This window comes from Elgaria multicarinata, chromosome 11 (assembly GCF_023053635.1).
Source record: "Elgaria multicarinata webbii isolate HBS135686 ecotype San Diego chromosome 11, rElgMul1.1.pri, whole genome shotgun sequence".
Classification (NCBI taxonomy): domain Eukaryota; kingdom Metazoa; phylum Chordata; class Lepidosauria; order Squamata; family Anguidae; genus Elgaria; species Elgaria multicarinata.
In genome coordinates, this window is record NC_086181.1 from 14,338,781 (window position 1) to 14,358,667 (window position 19,887).

The 19,887-nt window shown below is 45.5% G+C and overlaps 2 protein-coding genes across 2 annotated transcripts in view; one reads left to right on the forward strand and one right to left on the reverse strand.

Moving 5' to 3' along the window:
• The window catches only part of KAT7 (lysine acetyltransferase 7), a 72,424-nt gene extending 52,706 nt beyond the window's left edge, over positions 1-19,718 (forward strand). The window contains exon 16 of the transcript XR_010025980.1: positions 19,707-19,718. The gene's annotated coding sequence lies outside the window, so the exon portion shown is untranslated. The remainder of the gene's footprint in view (positions 1-19,706) is intronic.
• Positions 1-19,887, reverse strand: part of SLC35B1 (solute carrier family 35 member B1) — a 211,159-nt gene that overhangs the window by 123,565 nt on the left and 67,707 nt on the right. The gene's annotated exons all lie outside the window — the stretch shown is intronic.

Genomic DNA, 19,887 nt, shown 5'->3' on the forward strand with positions numbered 1-19,887 from the left:
GTCTTCAGAACCAAACCAAAGAAACTTCACACCTGTGTTCTATATGTTCATGTGCAAGGGGCAAGCATTTTGTCAGCCACATGGACAAGGAAGAATGAACGCTACAACACCAGGCCCACCGCTGCAGGCATCAGGGAAATGTTTGGTAGCTCAGTGGAACTGGGGAGTTTTCTAGTATTGTTACCCAAGATTTTTTATTTTTTATGGCATGTTCACAGAAGCTAACTATGGGTTCTCTCTGGACTCAGTTGGGGTACTCAAGGGTCTGGTGACAAATTTATTTATTTTATTTATTTTATTACATTTATATACCACCCCACAGCCGAAGCTCTCTGGGCGGTTTACAACAATTAAAAATCGTAAACATTAAAAGTATACAAAATTTAAAACCCATCAAAAACATAAAAAACAGTATAAAAACAGTATCCATTTAAAAACAACAATTCTGGGGTCCATTAAAAACAAACTTAACGTTGTTAAATGCTGTTAAAATGCTGTTAAAAATGCCTGGGAGAAGAGAAAAGTCTTGACCTGGTGCCGAAAAGATAACAATGTTGGCGCCAGGCGAGCCTCATCGGGGAGATCATTCCACAGTCGGGGGGCCACCACTGAAAAGGCCCTCTCCCTTGTTGCCATCCTCCGAGCTTCCCTCAGAGTAGGCACTTGGAGGAGGACCTTAGATGTTGAGCGCAGTGTACGGGTAGGTTCATGTCAGGAGAGGTGTTCCATCAGATCAAATATCTCTAGAATGTTAGACCACATGGCATTGACAGTTTTTTCTGCTTTTTGTTGCTTAGAACTGGCAGGATAGGAACTTACAGAATCCAGAGAAACTCAGTATTAGCCACTGCAGTTTTTGGCTTTGCGTAGAACAGGGGTGGGCAACTTGTGTCTCTCCAGATGTTTTGGCCTACAACTCTCATGATCGCTCACCATTAGCAGGGGCTGATGGGAGCAGTAGGCCAAAACATTTGAGAGCCACAACTTACCCATCTCTGGCTTAGAACCATTTTTAGAGCCAGGGTTCAATTTTGGGACATGGGAAGCTACCTTTCATAATAATATTGAAGATTAGGTCACTTTTCTGTTCAGATGGTGTGAGTTGCAGAGGGTAAAAGTGGCCTCTTACACATTACCAAAAGAAGAGGAAACATCACCAAAACAAACAAACAAACCAGGGAGCTGCATCAAATGTGCATCAGATAATTTAGATGTCTAGGTGCACATGTAGAAATGGAAACAGAAATGCAAGATGTCTCATTATAGTGGGAAGACTGTGAGCAGGTGATCTGTGTATCTTGTGCGGTCTCCTATCCAGGTGATCACTGCGGATAAACAACTGCAAGGCTTCTGTGCTTCTTATGGTATTTCAGCTTTTAAAGAGACTTGGATTAGGGTGATCATATGAAAAGGAGGACAGGGCTCCTGTATCTGTAACAATTATGTAGAAAAGGGAATTTTAGCAGGTGTTATTTGTATGCATGCATGCAGCACCTGGTGAAATTTCCTCTTCATCACAATAGTTAAAGCTGCAGAAGCCCTGCCCTCGTTTGCATCTGATCAAGAGGGCAGGGCTCCTGCAGCTTTAACTGCTGTGATGAAGAGGAAATTTCACCAGGTGCTCCATGCATACAAATGACATCTGCTGAAATTCCCTTTTCTACATAACTGTTACCGATACAGGAGCCCTGTCCTCCTTTTCATGTGGTCAGTCTAACTTGGACTGGAGAGCTCAGCCCTTCAAACATAGGGTGCCTTCAAAGAGAGGACTGTCCTCTGTGAAGTCGGGCACATGGCCACCCTAGCAGAGGCAGGTTTGAGCAATGGCACCTCCACATTTAGAAACTGGCAAGGTAACTTCTATTTGCTTCATAGATTCTGATCTTTCCAGTCGACCCCAAGGCTTCATCCTGCATTCCTATAACCATGTCCCCTCTGAGTCATTCCTCTTCTGTTTCAGTTCTGCTCCAAAGAACATTCCAAAGTCTACGGAGAAGATTCTACTTAAACTGGAAGCCTTGCATTCGGGCTTCCGTTATTGTTTGATGAGCAGTTGTGTCCAGTAGGTGGCAATAGACATCCACCATTGGATCTGCCTTTGGTGGTTAAACAAGGTCCTGCCCCACCAGTATCTGGTGAAATTCCCTCTTCATCTCAACAGTTAAAGCTACAAGAGCCCTACCCTCTTTTGTATCTGGTCACACTAGTATAGCTGTAAAAAAGAGGGCAGGGCTCCTGCAGCTTTAAATGTTGTGATGAAGAGGGAAGTTCGCCAGATGACAACTGTTGAAATTCCTTTTTCTATACAACTGTTAAAGATACAGGAGCCCTGTCCTCCTTTCCATATGGTCACCCTTCCCACAGGCAACTTCTAGCCCTCTGCTCTTCTGTTCTTACAGATCTCCATCTTACAGGCCTACACTCAACTTATGACTGCCCTAAAACTTATTTATTTAATGGTAACTGATGCTTGAGGGAGAGGCAGAGAGATGGACAGGTGCATTTATTGGGGGGCCCTTTTTAAAAAGCGAACATCCTATCAATCTGTTATGTGGTGGGAGGGGGGAGCCTCTGGTTCTCCTTCCCAAACCTCTAATGGCTGGGAATTTAGCCTTTAAATAAGGGTTCCACATGTGCAGCCCCAGTCCCTGAATTTCAGAAGGGAACCATATGCATGACACTTAATTACGCCATGTGGTCCCCCAATCCTCAAATAAGTAAAAAAACTTATCCTGACCCCTTACAGTTAAGACGATGAAATGGGAGAAAGGGGGTATCACTGTCAATTGTCACATATAATATAGAGATAACTGGAATATTTTTTTAAAAATTAATATACTGAGCAAGATAGCTACTCAGTGATACGGTCACCAATACATCTACCCCTTTCTCCCATTTCATCGTCCCCCAATCCTCATGCAGCTTGGGATACATGTGAGGCAGCCTCCCTTCACATTCATATGGCTGGAGATAACTGCAGTGTGACTGAGTTTGGACAACTCAATAACCCACGATGGATTAAATAAACTGTGATTTATTTAACCCGCTGTTTGTCATGTTGTCTGTTGAGAATTTCAAAATCCACAATGGCTTATTTGGTCAAAATAACCCACTCTGATAAGTCACGGTCTGATTTAACTTGCCGTGGGTTATCGTCTCATCCGGTGGTCACCATGGATTATTTTGGTTACCTACGGAGTTGTGCAGCAAGGGCAGTTCAACTGCTGCTCTGCTCCTTGAGGGCGTTCTCTGTGTAATAGAATCAGTTATTTCAGTAGTGTTTGTGGGAGAAATGCGCAACTGGAAACACTTTAATTCGTCTATTTCTGCAGCGTCTATGAGTGGTGGGGAATGCGCAATTGTGCTTTAGCGAAACAGGAGAACAGCGATATTGGGAACAGATTAAATTGGCTCTGTCAGGGGGGTGGGGCTTAAACACTGCAAGGAAGATGGCATACCAGCATGCTCGGTGGAAGGACTGCAGCGGGTCAGGGGGGATTAGTCAAATTACACACAGTAGCTTAATAAACTGATTAGCTATTTGTGTGGAAGGGCATCGTGGACTATTTCAAAAATAGCTACTTAAAGTGATGTCTGAACCCACTCGCATGTGTTTCCCCTGTTAGGAACTGAATTCTAGGTATTGGCTTAAAGTAACTCACTAGATGTGGACGAGAAAGACATCTACCTTGGGATAACTTTGGTCTCCTTCTTGTGTGATATGGGGACAAGCAAAGCCAAACTATCCCAGAGCAAAACTAATCTGTCTCAGAAATTATCTGTAATTGATGATGATGATCCATCAGACAAACTAATACTGATCTTAACTGTCGTCATGTCACCAATCCAGAACTGTCCACGTGTAGGGGTTATTGTATAACCCTACATCCACGCACGAGGGAGTTAGCAGCAGACTTGAGGGAACCACAAACTTTGCAAAAGTAGAAAAAAAAATTGTTAGAAAAAACTCTTAAGGGGGAGAACGAGGACTGAGCAGTTTTTCTCCCCGGGCTGGCTCCTCCCCCGCCCTCTGCCTAAGTTAACTATCCTGGAACTCTGTAAAAACCAAGTATGTCAAGGCAAGTTTTGGTTATTCATTGACCAGGGTGACACCACTCTGTATGTGCTCAAAAGCACTCATGTTTCTTGTCATTTCACAAGCCTTGGGGCTGAGCATTCCACACAGGTTCTGGGCTCAAAACCCTGGCTTAATTTAAAACTCTGCTGTTGGAGGGTCTCACCGCAACAGGCGCCTGTCTTGCAGGATCCTTCCCCGGGAGGAGGAAGTGTGGTTTTGCTGTTGCTGTGTGTCCGTGGGAGCTATTTGGAGACGTGGCCCCACCCTCAAAGGCCATGATGGATGACCAGCCTGGAGGATAAAAGGCTTTCCTCTGAAATCAGCTCTGCTAAATATAAACCGTTGCTGGCTTTCATGTGTCTCGAGACCTAACTGAAACCAGCTGGCAAGGCAAGTGCAGCTTTTCCTGTTGCCGCTTCGCTTGCGGATCCAGAGAGCGGCTGCAAACTTGGAATGGGGAACGGAAGCTGTCGAAATCGGATGGCTGAACCTAACCAGGTCAGTGGGGACTGGCACCATGGAACAACCACCTAAGAAGAGCCCTGCTGGACCAGGCCAAAGGCCTGTCTAGTCCAACATTCTGTTTCACACAGCCAGAGCCAGCCCAATATGTTCTAGGGTGGCTGTGTGGCCTATTTTGCAGAGGACAGTCCTCTATTTTGGTGAGCTGGTAGAGGACAGTCCTCTATTTGAAGGTGACCTCCACTTTAGTAAGCAGCCCAGATCTACACCCCGTGACATATCGATACGATGCCATCATGATGGCCCTATATTCCTTTCGTGCATTTATATTTCTTAGCGCACACAATGACATCTGTTGTGATATTTTGGATAATACGGAATTAAAAGCTGGAAATGACACTAGGAAAACAGAATATGGAATGTGACATGTACCCCAACAGTTATCAGTGCAATTCAATATTGATAAAAAGTACTAGTGTAGATCTAGCCCTGCTCTGCTTTAAAGTCAAAGAATTATAATAAGAACAGAGAGGAAGTTGTCCATCAACAATTAACACTTGGATGGCCGACTGAGCAGGTACACTGGCCACCTGGTCAGTCTTTCCATGGTGTGAGGTCTTGTATTTCTTTTTAAGTAACAGTTATTGTTTCTAAAGTTGCACCTAGATATCTACATTTGCATATGCAAATATTATACAAATTTCCCCCTCTTTTTTGGTGACGCAATTCCTCTTTGGGGGGGAATGTGTAAGTGGTTGTTCTATTTTCGAGCCCACCTTGAACTTGCTGTACAGCAGCCTTCCTCAACCTGGGGCGCTCCAGATGTGTTGGACTACAACTCCCAGAATGCCCCAGCCTGGGCATTCTGGGAGTTGTAGTCCAACACATCTGGAGCGCCCCAGGTTGAGGAAGGCTGCTGTACAGTAAGCTTCCAGTATGGTGCCTACCATCACCATTCCACAAGCTGACCTCACTGGCAGCTGAATCTGACTTCCATACTGAAGCCAAAGCTGACTTGACATGTGAAAACACTCTTAGAAAAGAGCTGGGGAGTGTGTGGCCTTCCAGTTGTTGTTGGACTTGAACTCCCGGTGGCCAGCATAGCCAATGCTGAGGGATAATGGGAGTTGTAGTCCAACCCCATCTGGAGGACCACAGATTTCCCATGTCTGCTCTATGGAATGAAATCCTAAGCACATTTGTTTGGGAAGAAGCACTGTTTAACTATGGGGCTAACTATATATTACTTGCAATTGCAGAATGGGGAGTCAGTGAGGAGAGAAAGGGTTAAACATGCCCTTCCGTGCTGCTTCTCTGCTCTGAATCCACACCCACACTCCTCCACTGACGGCATCAGGCTCAGTTACATATAATTAGCCCCTTGGTGGGACTTATTTCTGAGTAAACTTGCACAGGCGGTAAGTCTCCTTGTAGGGAAAAAGGACTTGTGTTATTATGGACAAAGTATGGCATGAGAGTTCATTTTGTTACTTAATCCGTGTATTTGCAGCAAAACATCAGGGAACGCTTATTTAAGAATAGACAGAAAAGTCCATATAGTTTGTCTCTTATTTCCCACAGCTATCAATTAGTTGCCCCCAAACAGGAGAAAAATCAGATCCCTAGAATCCTAGGCCCAGAAAGCAAATCCTCTTTCCCCAGTTTGGTGTTCTACAGGCTTCTGTGTAGTTTTTCCCTATTCTAAAATGTTGCAATGCCTCTTCCAAGGCTTAGTTACTGACAGTACCAGGTTTAAGCTAAAATATGCTGGTCTTTTTTAGCCCCACCTTTTTTTGCCTTTGGCCCCGCCCAACCTCGGAATGCAATCTCTGGGAAATCCTCTGAAATGGAATTCGGCTCTCAGACTGGAAGAGATCCAACATTCCTGCTTTAAAGCCATTGAAGGCAGTGTCTTCATTACCACATTACCACATTCAGTGGCAGTAAATTATTCCAGAAATCTGCTATGTGCTTTTTGAAGGACTTTTGTCTCTCCTGGCTTTTATTGCCAATGTCATTGGGTGTGACCCCGAATTCTAGATGCCAGAGAGTGACAGAAATGATCTCAAAGTACCTGCTCCATGTTAGGCATCATTTTATTTATTCTCTGGTCCTCCCTTTCACTTTAAGTCATTTCCCCCCTAAACTACAAAGCCTCAAATGCTTTTAACCTCTGATTATCTAGAAGCTGCTCCATATATGTCAGGCTATATATGCTTTTCCTACACAGAATATTGCTATATATCAACATGCTACTTGTACACAGTAACAGCGAACCCATGCTCCAAGTACTCTGCAAAGAACGGTTGTTTTTAAAAAGTTTTGCTGATGTGTTTTCAGACAGTAATGTCTTTTGATATTTCCTGAATTCAAGACCTGCCCAACTGGCTTCTTACCCCAACCCACCATTTTGAAGGGCAGCAAATGCTTGGAAGGGGGAAATCAAATTATGCTGAAGGGGAGGCGAATCGAAAGTAGTAAACAATCAAGTTGAATTAGTATAATGCTTGCTTGAGAATCCCTCCTCCCACACACAATTCACCCCAGATCTACGTGTGGTGCAGTGGTGCAGATAAGGTAATCTTACACACACACCGGCCGGGTTCGGATGAAAATCAACAGTTGTTTCCCATTTTGTTCCCCACCCTGTTGGTTAGCGTGTCGTCCGAACCCGGCCATCCTTTTACATGGCCATGCGTGTTACTACAGTTCTGAAGCACACAACATCCCTCTTCCCATTTATCCCCAACTGCCATTCCATGCCTAAAACTGCTTCCCCATTCCTGATATGTTAGAATGTTTCCCAACAACCCTCTTAATTATCTATCTATCCATCCATCCATCCATAAATACTCTGAGCGTGTGTAGGGTTGTATTTTAAGCTCAGTGAAATCTTGAGTGCAGGAAGAAAACGGAGTTTGCTTCGGCTGCTGCCCACTAGGCAGGGATGGGCCTAGGCTCGCAACAGGCCCCCTAGGCGAATCATGCAATCGGCGGCGCCACCCGCAAATGCAGGTTTAGGCTGAGGATTTTCGGTATACTGGGAAACATCCTGGCCCCATTTTCCGTGAAGAGGCCGCCCCTCCCCACGCCTCACACCTTCGGAAGCAGAAATATTATAAGTTAAATGCACCCCAAATGGTTAACAACAACAACTGCAATAAAATAAATAAATAAACCGTAGCACAGAGGAACTGATAAAAACAACAATGGAGGCTTGCGCAGCAGCCCGCTCTGCGAAGGAGCACAAATCCCATCCACAATGCCGAAAGGAGGTCCCTGGAAGAAGAAGGAGGGTCCCGGGCGAGGCGCCGCCAAGCCCCTAGGCGCAGCCCTCCCCAGGCAAAGGAAGGGGCTGCTGTTGGGGGAGCCTCTCACTCCCTGCCTCCAACAGGGAGCAGCAGCAGAACAGGAGGATATCGCGTATTGCCCGAGGGAGGACGGGGTTCCAAAGGCAGGCAGGCAGGCAGGCAGGCGGCCTGACTTAGCCCACCATCCCGGTCAGTCCCTGGCTCACCTCGGCAGGATCTACACTAGTGCTTTATAACAGTTTATAATGGTTTTTGACAACTGTTTGGGCCCAGGACATGTTATATATACTGTTTTGAAAGTGTTCTATCCTGCTTGGTGTAGATCTGGCCCTCCACAGCCCAGGCCACATTTCCTCTTCACGCACACAGGAATTGAATCATGACATCTCCGTTATTTTATTTGTATTTTTTTACTTGCATTTGCCCCCTCGAATTTGGGGGCCCACTTAATGGTCCGCCCCTACTTCTAGGTGGCCATTTGGGAGGTGGGGGCGGCGGGGGGTGTCTCCTGGGCTGTAGGGCCCGGAACTGTGTTTCTAGGGCGCCCCAGCCTTTGCTGCACCACCTGTACGGCTGAATGTGAGCGGCGGGGCCCGAAAGAGAGGAGACCGCAGTTGTTTGTAGGCCCAAAGCCGCCTCCGACCGTCAGAGCTGCAGCAGGGGGGAAGCGGAGGATCCGCCTGGAGCGTTTGTCCCTTGCCACCAGCTAGCTCCACTTTGAACTCCAGTCACCTTCTTCCTCTGTAATTACGCTTTATTTTTAGGCTCCCCTTCCTTTTTCTATTTAAAGCCCGGCAGCCTCTTCAGCGCAAGGCAGCGTAAGAAGCCCTGCGCTGAACTTGTGGTGGGCAGGGAAGGCAGCACAAACGAATCCCCTAAACGCGGAGTGGGAGGCATCAGCCACCGCTGGCAGGGAGCCCTGGGCCGCAGCTCGGCCTTGATAGGGCTGCTGGGGAGCAGCCGCCAAAGTGGGCCTGTGGTGGGGGTGGGAGGAAGTCTCTCTGGCCTCTTTTCATCCAGCGAGTGGGCACCGACTGGAGACAGATTTTCTGTTATCTTACGGCACGATCTAGACAATTATAGGGTTGCCACCTCTTTCTTTCTTTCTGGCCCAGCCCCTGCGCCTTTTTAAACAGCGGCTAGACCTCCTGAAAAACTGAGCTGGTGGCACTTTTCCTGGTACAGCAATAAGTGTGGCAAAAGCTTTGCTGGCTGTAGTTCTGTGTGCCAGGCTGGTGTCAAAAGCACAGCAGTAAGAAAAGAAAAGAAAAAGTAGTAACCCTAGAACAGCCTCCCCAAGCCGGATGAAGTGAACTAGTCCAACACGTCTGGAGGGCACCTGGCTGGGGGAAGCCGCCCTAGAAAATGGGCCGATAACAAAAGGTGCTGTGCGGACACCTCTGATCCATTGACACTAAGCAGTTGAAGGAGAGAGTGCCAGGGCTGTAGTAGTAACCCTTGGCAATAGGCTGTTTACACTAGTGTAAAACCATTTTGGTGGTTCAGTTTTGGAGCAAAGATTGTGCTTGTCCAAATACGCAGAGGAGCATTTTCAAAGTCTTAGAATTCTCACAATATTGTTATGGCTGCTGACTTGTTAAAGGCCCAGGAGATAGATAGATAGATAGATAGATAGATAGATAGATAGATTTACTTATTTAAAGCGTCTTTAGCCTCAGCCAAAAAGACTCCCAGAGCAGCTTACATACAATCAATAAAAACAAGACAATTGCTACCCACAGGCTTACAATCTAAAAAGATACGGCACAAAAGGAAAAAGGGATGAGGAGGGAAGAGGGGGAAAGCAAGTGGACTTTGATCTAGGCTAGTGGAATGGCCCTGTTTCTCATCTCATCTCTTTCTGCTGCAGCCTGCTTCAGTGGCTGGTGGTGGTGAGGGAGGAGCCTGATGGAAGTGGTCTTGAGGGGGCCTTTGCATATAAATGGATCAGAAGGGCTGGTTGATGTTTTATCAATGGGAGCTAATGATTGGGAGATATCCAGGGATATCTCAAATGCCCTCCCCCCTCAAAGTCAGGGTTTTTAGAATGTGACCACCTCACAACTGAGGGGAGGGCTTGATGAATCTCTCTTGTGTGTGAAAATAATAGAAGCTGTTTGAAACTGTGCGTGACACACAGAGTCAGTGTGTCTGTGTGTAGAGCTGAGCTATGAGTTATAAGTGAGGCATCTTTGTACATTGTACCTCTTTACTCTATTAACTCTTTTTGGGGATCTGATTTGGAGCAGTAGATCACCTGCCACAAAGAAGTGTGCATTTCTTACCTCTGCCTATACTCTAGTCATATATTTGAAAATAAACTATATATTACAGAATCATAGAATAGCAGAGTTAGAAGGGGCCTACAAGGCCATCGAGTCCAACCCCCTGCTCAATGCAGGAATCTCTGATGATCTGTCCTCCAAAAGGAAGCCAATCTCAGCGCTGCTTCTCTTTGCTTGGGGAAATTGGGAACATGTAACAGTATTTTGAATGATTTGTAGGTTTGCAAGCTAGTTAACCATTTTTAAACCCATCTGTCATCTGGCTTTTGAGCTCCCAGTTCATGAGTTTGATAACCAACTTTGACTTCAGTCCTACATGCACTAAAATGGAAGTAAATCCTATTGAACTCAGTAGGACTTACTTCTGGGTAGATATACATAGGCATGTGTGAGGAACCATAATGAAATTTATTCATTATATTTAACCCTAAAGGAGAGCTCCAAAACAGTCCAATGATGACTGACAGTGAGCTCCATACTTACGAAATTCGGATAGCCTGTGTGTGTGAGAGATAGATGGAATGGAGTACCCTGGAATAGGACATAGCTGCCTGGTTGGCTGGCTGGAACACAAAACAGAAGCATTCCAACCACAACATTTTGTTGCCGTTCCAACTGGTATATTAAGAATACTCTGTCTTTCTTCCATGATGAAACTCAAGGTGACATAGCCAGGCTACCCAGGCAATCACCCATTAAGGCATTGACCACACCCAGCACTGCTTGGCTTCAGCAAGGTTGAATGCACATCATATCCCTGCCACCCATGTAACAGTCCAGTGTAACAGTTGAACCTACCCAAACACTATGTTTAACGTCTCCAGGTGCCTACTCCGAGGGAAGCTCGGAGGACAGCAACAAGAGAGAGGGCCTTCTGTGTGGTGGCCCCCCAAGTGTGGAACAATCTCCCTGACAAGGCCCGCCTGGCGCCAATGTTACTATCTTTTCAGCGCAAGTCAAGACTTTTCTCCCAGGAATTTAGCAATATGAAATGAGCCTGGGTCTGTTTTTTTAGGCTCAGCGGTTTTAAAGTTATTATAGTGGTTTTAAATGTGGTTTAATGTTTTTGTGGTTTTTAATTTTTGTATATTGTCTTAATATTATGTAAAATGCCCAGAGAGCTTCAGCTATGGCACGGTATACAAATGCAATAATAACAACAACAACAACAACAACAACAACAACAACAATAATAATAATAGTAATAAATAATATATAGTTATTAGCTAATTACATATGGGAAAAGAAAGCCATTACTATCGTTCATGAAGTTTATGAAGCCAACATCAGTACTCTGACTCATGAATTGAACTGATGTTTCGGACATTTTTCCAGTTGACCACATGAAGATTAATTCCTCCATTGAACTGGAGTTTGCGTCAAGGGCCCCAGAGTAGATTCTGTTCTGTTCCTCAACTAGAGCATAATGCACTACTTCAGGTACAGGTGCAGAACCTCAGGCCCCAGGGGGCAAATCTGCTTCCCCAGAAGGCCACACTCCCTTCCCCTGACTCCACCCCCTTCCCCTTTGCCTGCCGACACTTTCCTAGTTTCCCAGCATTTGTGCATTTCCACTCCATTCTTAAGAGGCTGAAATGCCTCTCCTAAGACTTAGTTACTGGAGTAAAGCACTTTCAGTGAAAATATGCCAGTATTTTTTGTAGTTTTGGCCTCACCCCGCTTACCTCTGGAATGTGGTCCCCGAGAACTTTTCCAAAATTAAATTTGGGCCCTCAGGTTCAACAGGGACGGTTTGTTCAGCATTACTTCTCACACGTTGAACCCTGGTAAGGGTTCCGTGAACCATGCAACTCACCTGAGTCAAAGCCAACACCCCTGCAATTGTTTTAGAGGCCAAATGAATAACGGGGCTTTAGCCTCAAAACTGATAAGTGGAGACAGATATTGTAGATGGGTCATGATGGAAAATGTTGGTGTAAAATCGGATTAGGAGAATATGCATTTAAATCAAGGAGAATTTGAATAGAATTTGTCACCCTGAATTCATTTTAGCTCTATTTTTTGGAACACCACTAGTTTACAGCATAATCCTATAGACCATTTTAGTGCCAGGTTAAGACATTACTTGGCATACGGTGAAGCTTTTAATGTCTTGTGTTTTATCTGGTCTTAGTACTCTGTTTTACTAGATTTGTAACTTTTTACATTTTTGAATGTTAAAGATTTTATATTATATATTTTGTATTGTTATTTTTGGGAACCGTCCAGTGAGCTTTGGCTATTGGGCAATATAGAAATGAAATGAATGAACGTTCACTCAGAAAAAAGTCAAACTGTGTGTTCAGTGTGGATTACTCCCAAGTAAGTGTACATAGGATTGCCCCCTTAGGCTGCAGTCCTATACTTAACCTTGGAGTAGGTCCCATTGAACTTTCTTCTGAATAGACATGCATAAGATTGCAGTATTCGAATCTTGTTCTGCCAGGCTAGTATTTTTTATTAAAGAATCTGAACACTCTTTACAAAAACAAAGGTGAGAATAGAAACATTAAACACACCAGTGAATCTTGTGGCCTTCTTTATTACTGAAGTACTTTCAGCTGAAGACTAATCTTCCCAGTCCTTTCCCCATTCCGGCCTTTACTACATTATTTCCATTTCACAGGCAAAACTGAGGATACAAACATGGCAAAGATCTGAACCCAGGTCTGTGTCTAAAAATCTGCCCTTGGTTCATACTGGTCTGGAGAAAATGTGTTTATTCTGTTGACTCCTTTTCCTTCATAATGTTCCACTCTTTCAATGGCATCTGTCCTGGTCTGAAGACCTCCCAGTGAAGTAGCCCCGAGGCTGTGGCGACAGACGCTGGAGGAAGGGGTTGGTGGTGGAAATATCTCCCCCAGTCTCTGAGTCTCTTGTCCCCACAAATTGCAGGTTCCGGCCGGTCTTTTGTGAAGGGAAGGATGATGTATGTGTATAGGGTGCATTACCAGGGAACATCCCCCCTCCCCAACATCCACCTCAGCCACTTCTAAGCGCATAACCCTCTGTTATCTCTCACTGCTAGGTAGTATCTTGTGGTTTGAGGAGAGGGGGATTTAGCAAACCCTGAAGAAAGGCCAAAGTGATGTATGCATGGAGCCAGTGGGTGGGCGGAAGGCAACGCAGCCGGCTCACCGCAGTCTCCCCTTCTCCTCCTCCTCCTCTTTTTCCAGGACTTTCAAGCAGGGACATGTTACGGCGTCTCCACCACCCGGCAACAGGTAAGTTTGCGATGAAGCGTCTGAGGTGAAGGGGGGAAAAGTGTGTCTGCAGAGCCACCTGAGTGACTTTTTTTGCCTTCACTACACAATAAGGAACGTAGACGAGGGCATCATGTGACTTCTAGCATGCTAGGCTTGGCTTGGTCTGTTGTGGCCAGCCGTTATTGTGGCAACAGAATGGTGGCACGGGCCTCCTTCGGAGGACAGCGTTACTGGGCAAGACGCCCAGCTGGGCACCATAGATGAGATCTTATTCTCTGCCCTCATTCAGGAACTGCTGAAGTAACCAGTACTGCATCTTGGTAATTTTAGACCGGGGTGGGCAGCCTGCGAGCTGCATGTCATACACACACCGGCAAAATTCTTAATTTTTTTAAAAAAGAGTACTACCGCCCAGAGCGCTCTGGCTATTGGGCAGTATAGAAATGTAATAAATAAATAAATGGGTCAAATTTAGCTTGCAGTGCTCTATAGCTTTTGCCTTTTAATTTTTTTTGCTAACACTGCCAAATTTTATTGTGGGGGGCAGCCCACTGATTTCCCCCCCCCCCAGGAGTGTTGAAACCCATGGAGGGTTTCCAGGGGGGCGAAATTGACCCCCATACCTCCTGGACTTGCCCACCCTTGTTTGAATCCTGGACTTAATGGTCTTATGGGAACCCCTTTGGATGGCCATGTTTGCAAAGTGCACAACTAACCATTCTCTTCTTTCCTCCCCCAGTACCATTCCATGCTTTACAACTGCTTCTACATTTCTGACATGTTAGAACGACAACAACACTTTGCTAACCCCAATTAAAAACGAACAAACCTCTGAGGATGTGCAAGTTTGCCTTATACATTTGCATGATACACTTGCTTAAATAGTTGCACCATCATAACTACAGGAATAAAATGGAGTTTGCTTCTGCTGCCCTGATGCCTGCATCACGTGCCACTCCCTGGCAGTAATTTGGGGGCTTCCGGATTGTAGACCTCAGCTGTCAGGCCTACCTGCACCACTGGAGGTGACTCAATGGATGCTTCCAGACAGAGGGCTCCTAGTGATACCAACCAAAAGACATCATGCAGCTTAGCTTTTCCATCTTTTCTTCCTTAACAGATTTTTCTGTGGCAAGAAAAAAAGGTGGAAGAAGCTGTGGGAAAATAAGGGAGGGTTGCAAATGGGAGATTATGTCATTTGGACCCCTTCTGTAAAATTCTGTGGATGAAGCAGGGTGATTGCACAATAAAAGTCTTGTCTGGAAGCACCAAAAGCCTTTCACTGTTTGTTTGGTAGATACCACAATTGCCTCTAGCAGCATTACACATTTTGTGTGGTTTTGCAGATGCATTTTAAAGCAGAGCTGGCCCCAGACATTTTGGTGCCTGAGACAAAAAATCCAAAATTCTCACACACATGGTAAGAAAAATATAATAAGAAACTAAACAATTGACCATTTACTGCCCTTTATTATTTAGTCAATTATTTATTTGTACATTGCTCTCCTATCTTTCTAAAATTTAAGACGGCTTACAATTAAAAATACGGATCAAACAAAATTTAGAACACTTCTTCGAATAAGACTAAGCAAACAGCAGTAAAAACAGCCACCAGCAGCAGACTAAAAAGAGATCATCAAAGGCCCTTACTAAAAACGCCTGCTGGAACAGAATTGTCTTAAGAACCCACTTAAAAGCAGTCAGGGAGGGGCCCCAGCAAATCTCTCTTTGGAAGCTATTCCATAGTTTAGGTGCTACTTGAATTAAAGGGAAATTCCCAACTGGCCCCAATGTGTGATTCTCTAACCCCCCCTCCCCCAAATCTCTGCACAATGGAAACAGCACAATCAGAGCAGCGACTAAAGCAGGGGAGGAAAGGGTTAAATTTCCCATGTGATCCCAATAATTCTCACGCATACACCTGCTGCTGATGCTATTTGCATTTTTAAAATGCAATGATGCATTTAATATCATGTATAATTTAGCCCCCAGTCAAGGGCGAGTTTGATCCTCATGTCGCTTCAATCTGGATTTGGCTCCGAGATATCTTGGCAAGTGTTTGGAAAAAGCTCATTTGCTTCCTGAGAGTTTTCTCCTGTCTCATAATGTTGGACCATGCATTCTGATTAACAGTGCACCTATGCGCATTATCATATTGCCTCCTGGGAATTGTAGTCTGCTTTCACCTAATCATCCTACAGCACAAGCCAGGATGGAGAGAGACATCCAACAATTCAAGTGCCCCAGCCCCTGGGAACAAGCGAAGGTCTTTCTTATGGTTGTTGGACAACAATGATATTGCCTTCTCCTGATCATGACCCCATGGGGGAAGACAGATGCCTGAAGGTGGCTTAGCCAGTTGATGCCAGACTGGAGTTGCAGGATCTTTGATGGCTCCAACCTAAGGCGGCCAAGAGTCCCACTTAACAGTGGACAGCCCTCTATTTTGGAGAGCTGGCAGAGGACAATCCTCTATTTGAAGGCGTCCTCTATTTGATGTGCTGTCCAGTCCATGTATGGTTTAAAGTCAAAGAACCATAAGACAGGAGAAGCAGGGACCTTGAAATTGCTCATTGAGAGTTGGTACCTGGACAGCAGACTGGTCACCTGTTCAGTCTCCCTCACTATGGTCAGTTGTATTGTATTTCCATTTAAATTATAGTTATTTCTAAATTTGCATTTAGAAATGCAAATGTTATGCAAACCTTTTTTTTTTTTTTTGGTCCTCTTTTTGGGTGATGCATTTTCTCTTTTCTCTGAATGCCTAAGTAGCCACCCTGCAGGGAACCTGCTTCAACATGATCTGGTACTCAGCTGAGGCCTTTTATCCCTTAGACCCCACCACCCTAGGGTGACCAACTGTCAGGATTTCCCCGGATTTGTCCTGGTTTTTGTTCTTTCCATGGTGTCAGGGGGGATTTTCTATAATTTTCAATAATGTCCTGGAATGACACACCTTCCCCTTTAAGGCTGCCATTAGCATGGCAGGAGGGAATGACATGCTTTCTTGAGGCACATCATTCCCCCACCCCGAGCTCCAATTGAGGTCTTAAAGGGGAAAGTGGGTCATTCGTGGACATTATAGAAAAGGCCCCAATTGGAGTAGATGGTGGTGGTGCAGAATGAAATCCTTTCCCCTCCTCCACTCCAATCGGGTTCTTTAAGGTGGCGGGGGAATAAAGTACTTTTTGCAGGACTCGGAAAGCTGCTTCCCCACACATACACTAGGTGTCCTCTTTTTTGGTTTCCCAAATAAGGTCACCCTACACCACCCCTCAGGCTGGACTCCCTCCCTCCCCAAAGAGCCTGAAAAGAGCAGTCTTTTAGCCTGAGCCTAGCACGCTGCCTCTGCTCTGTCGCTAGTGTCTGGGTGCATTTCTTCTGCTGAAGAGGGTGGGGCGAATGGGGAAATGTGCTGAGTGTGCCAAGAGGGGGGAGTTTTTTCCGTCCCTGCTCCGGTGCTGCTGTTGCCCCAGGCTAGGGTAGTTTGCTTGGAAGATAGTCCTGGCTTTGTCTGCCTCCACCTGCAGCATCACTGATTACAAACAACTACAGCAGACCTAGGGTGACCCTATGAAAAGGAGGACAGGGCTCCTGTATCTTTAACAGTTGCATAGAAAAGGGAATTTCAGCAGGTGTCATTTGAATATATGGAGAACCTGGTGGAATTCCCTCTTCATCACAACAGTTAAAGCTGCAGAAGCTATACTAGAGTGACCAGATTTGAAAGAGGGCAGGGCACCTCCAGCTTTAACTGTTGTGATGAAGAGGTTCCCCATATATACAAATGACACCTGCTGAAATTTCCTTTTCAATACAACTGTTAAAGTTACAGGAGCCCTGTCCTCCTTTTCATATGGTCACCCTAAGCAGAGCCTAGGGGCAGGCCTGTCCCAGGACATTTTGCAGCCTGAGGCAAAGGAAGAGATGCTCCATTTGACATTCAGAAGCAAACTGGAATGGCAATTTAATTTTACTTCAACACTGGCGACGGACAGCATCCTCCACCACACCTGAAGGCAGTCGGCTACTTTAAGGAGTGCAGGAAACACACAGCTCTGTTCCTCAGCAGAGAGGAATGATCAGGGAGCTCAGGAGAAATGGTTATGGGGCTGCCCCTGCTGCCTCTCAGTGTCTGCCATTTGAGGCAGTTGCCTCACTCCGCCTAATAGTAGGGCTGGCCCTGTGTAGAGGAGATGGCTTCTTTCTTTCACCGGGCCGAATGTGTCACTTCCTGCTATTTCTTTGCCCTCCTCTTAACAATAGCAGGAGTGATGCGTTTAGCATCATGTTTAGTTCTGCTCTCAGTTTGCTTAAATGAATTTTGGGCTGCCATTTTCTGAGAGTGCTTGCTGGGAAATTTGAGTGGGAAAGTCAGAGGATTTTTGTAAGAGAGCAGGAAGCCCCACACTGTCTTTAAATTAGCTTAGGCTTGAGGGACTGCTGTCTGAAGAGAAAAAAAATTGCTGAGGAAAATTATGCTCCTCCGAGGTGTTGTCTTAAGTTGAACTAGGGTGACCATATGAAAAGGAGGACAGGGCTCCTGTATCTTTAACAGTTGCATAGGAAAGGGAATTTCAGCAGGTGTCATTTGTATATATGGAGAACCTGGTGAAATTCCTTCTTCATCACAACAGTTAAAGCTGCAGGAGCTATACTAGAGTGACCAGATTTAAAAGAGGGCAGGGCACCTGCAGCTTTAACTGTTGTGATGAAGAGGAAATGTCACCAGGTTCTCCATATCTACAAATGACACCTGCTGAAATTCCCTTTTCTATGCAACTGTTAAAGATACAGGAGCCCCGTCCTCCTTTTCATATGGTCACCCTAGTTGAACGGTTTTATAGTTGTGTTGTGAAAGAAAGAATAGGAGGCTATTGGAGTCTCCCCACCCCCTCACCCAAACACACACACTGCATAAAAGTTCTGGGGAAGGAAATCTGAGCATTTTGAAACTCTAGGACAAAGATTTCAAACTGATAATCTGACAAAACTGGCCCTCACAGAAAAGGGTAACAAACAAGAAAAGAGAGTGGCTATTATTGTATGACGGGTGAGGAACCTCAGACCAACTGGACAAATGTGGCCCTCCTGGGAACGCAATCTGACCCCCCCCCCAGGGTTCTCTAGATAGCCACGTCCCCTTTCCTCCGACCACTAATCATTTGGTGGTTTTCTAGGTTTTGTGCATTTCCCCCCATTCTAAAATGGTTGAAATGCCTCTCCGTAGAGTTGCTGGCATTAAGAGCTTTAAGCTAAAATACCCCGGTATTTTTTTGCTATTTTGGCTCCACCTTTTTTGCTTTTGTCTTGGCCCCAGTTTGCTTTTGGCCCTACCCACCCCTGAGAACTTCTCAAAAGTTGGATACGGCTCTTGGGCAGAAAGACGTTCTCTGCCGTGTTGTATGAGGTAGATAGCTGGCTGAGTGACAAGGCTGATGGCTGAAGATGCTGCCTGAAATCAGCTGCTCATTTCTTTGGGCTGGAAATCAAGCCAATCCAAGGACACAATCCCCACCCCACTCCAAATACTGCGCTCCAATGAGAGCAGGGGCTTTATTGCAGACTCTTACTATTTATTTATTTATTTATTTATTAGATTTTTATACCGCCCAATAGCCGAAGCTCTCTGGGCGGTTCACAAAATTAAAACCACAATAAAACACCCAACAGGTTAAAAACACAATTACGAAATATAGTATAAAAAGCGCAACCAGGATAAAACCACACAGCAAAATTGATATAAGATTAAAATACAGAGTTAAAACAGTAAAATTTAAATTTAAGTTAAAATTAAGTGTTAAAATACTGAGTGAATAAAAAGGTCTTCAGCTGGCGACGAAAGCAGTACAGTGTAGGAGCCAGGCGGACCTCTCTGGGGAGCTCGTTCCACAACCGGGGTGCCACAGCGGAGAAAGCCCTCCTCCTAGTAGCCACCTGCCTTACTTCCTTTGGCAGGGGCTCACGGAGAAGGGCCCCTGTAGATGATCTTAAGGTCCGGGTAGGTACATATGGGAGAAGGCGTTCCTTCAAATAACCTGGCCCCAAACCGTTTAGGGCTTTAAATGTCAATACCAGCACTTTGAATCGGGCCCGGACCTGGACTGGCAGCCAATGAAGCTGGAAAAGGACTGGCGTAATGTGATCTCGCCGGCCAGTCCCTGTTAGTAAATGGGCTGTCCTGTTTTGTTCCAGCTGAAGCTTCCGGACCGTTTTCAAAGGCAGCCCCACGTATAACGCATTGCAGTAATCCAAGCGAGAGGTTATCAGAGCATGGATAACTGTAGCTAGGCTATCTCTGTCCAGATAAGGGCGCAGTTGGTATATCAACCTAAGCTGATAAAAGGTGCTCTTTGCCACTGAGTTCACCTGTGCCTCAAGTGACAGTTCTGGATCCAAGAGCACCCCCAAACTACGGACCCGATCCTTTAGGGAGAGTGCAATTACTGTTGCATTGTGGGTTACACCCTATGTGTTTTTGTGGGTGAGTGGGTGCAGATGTGTATAAGTTGCAAAAATGGAAGAAGCAATCCCAGTGCAAGGCC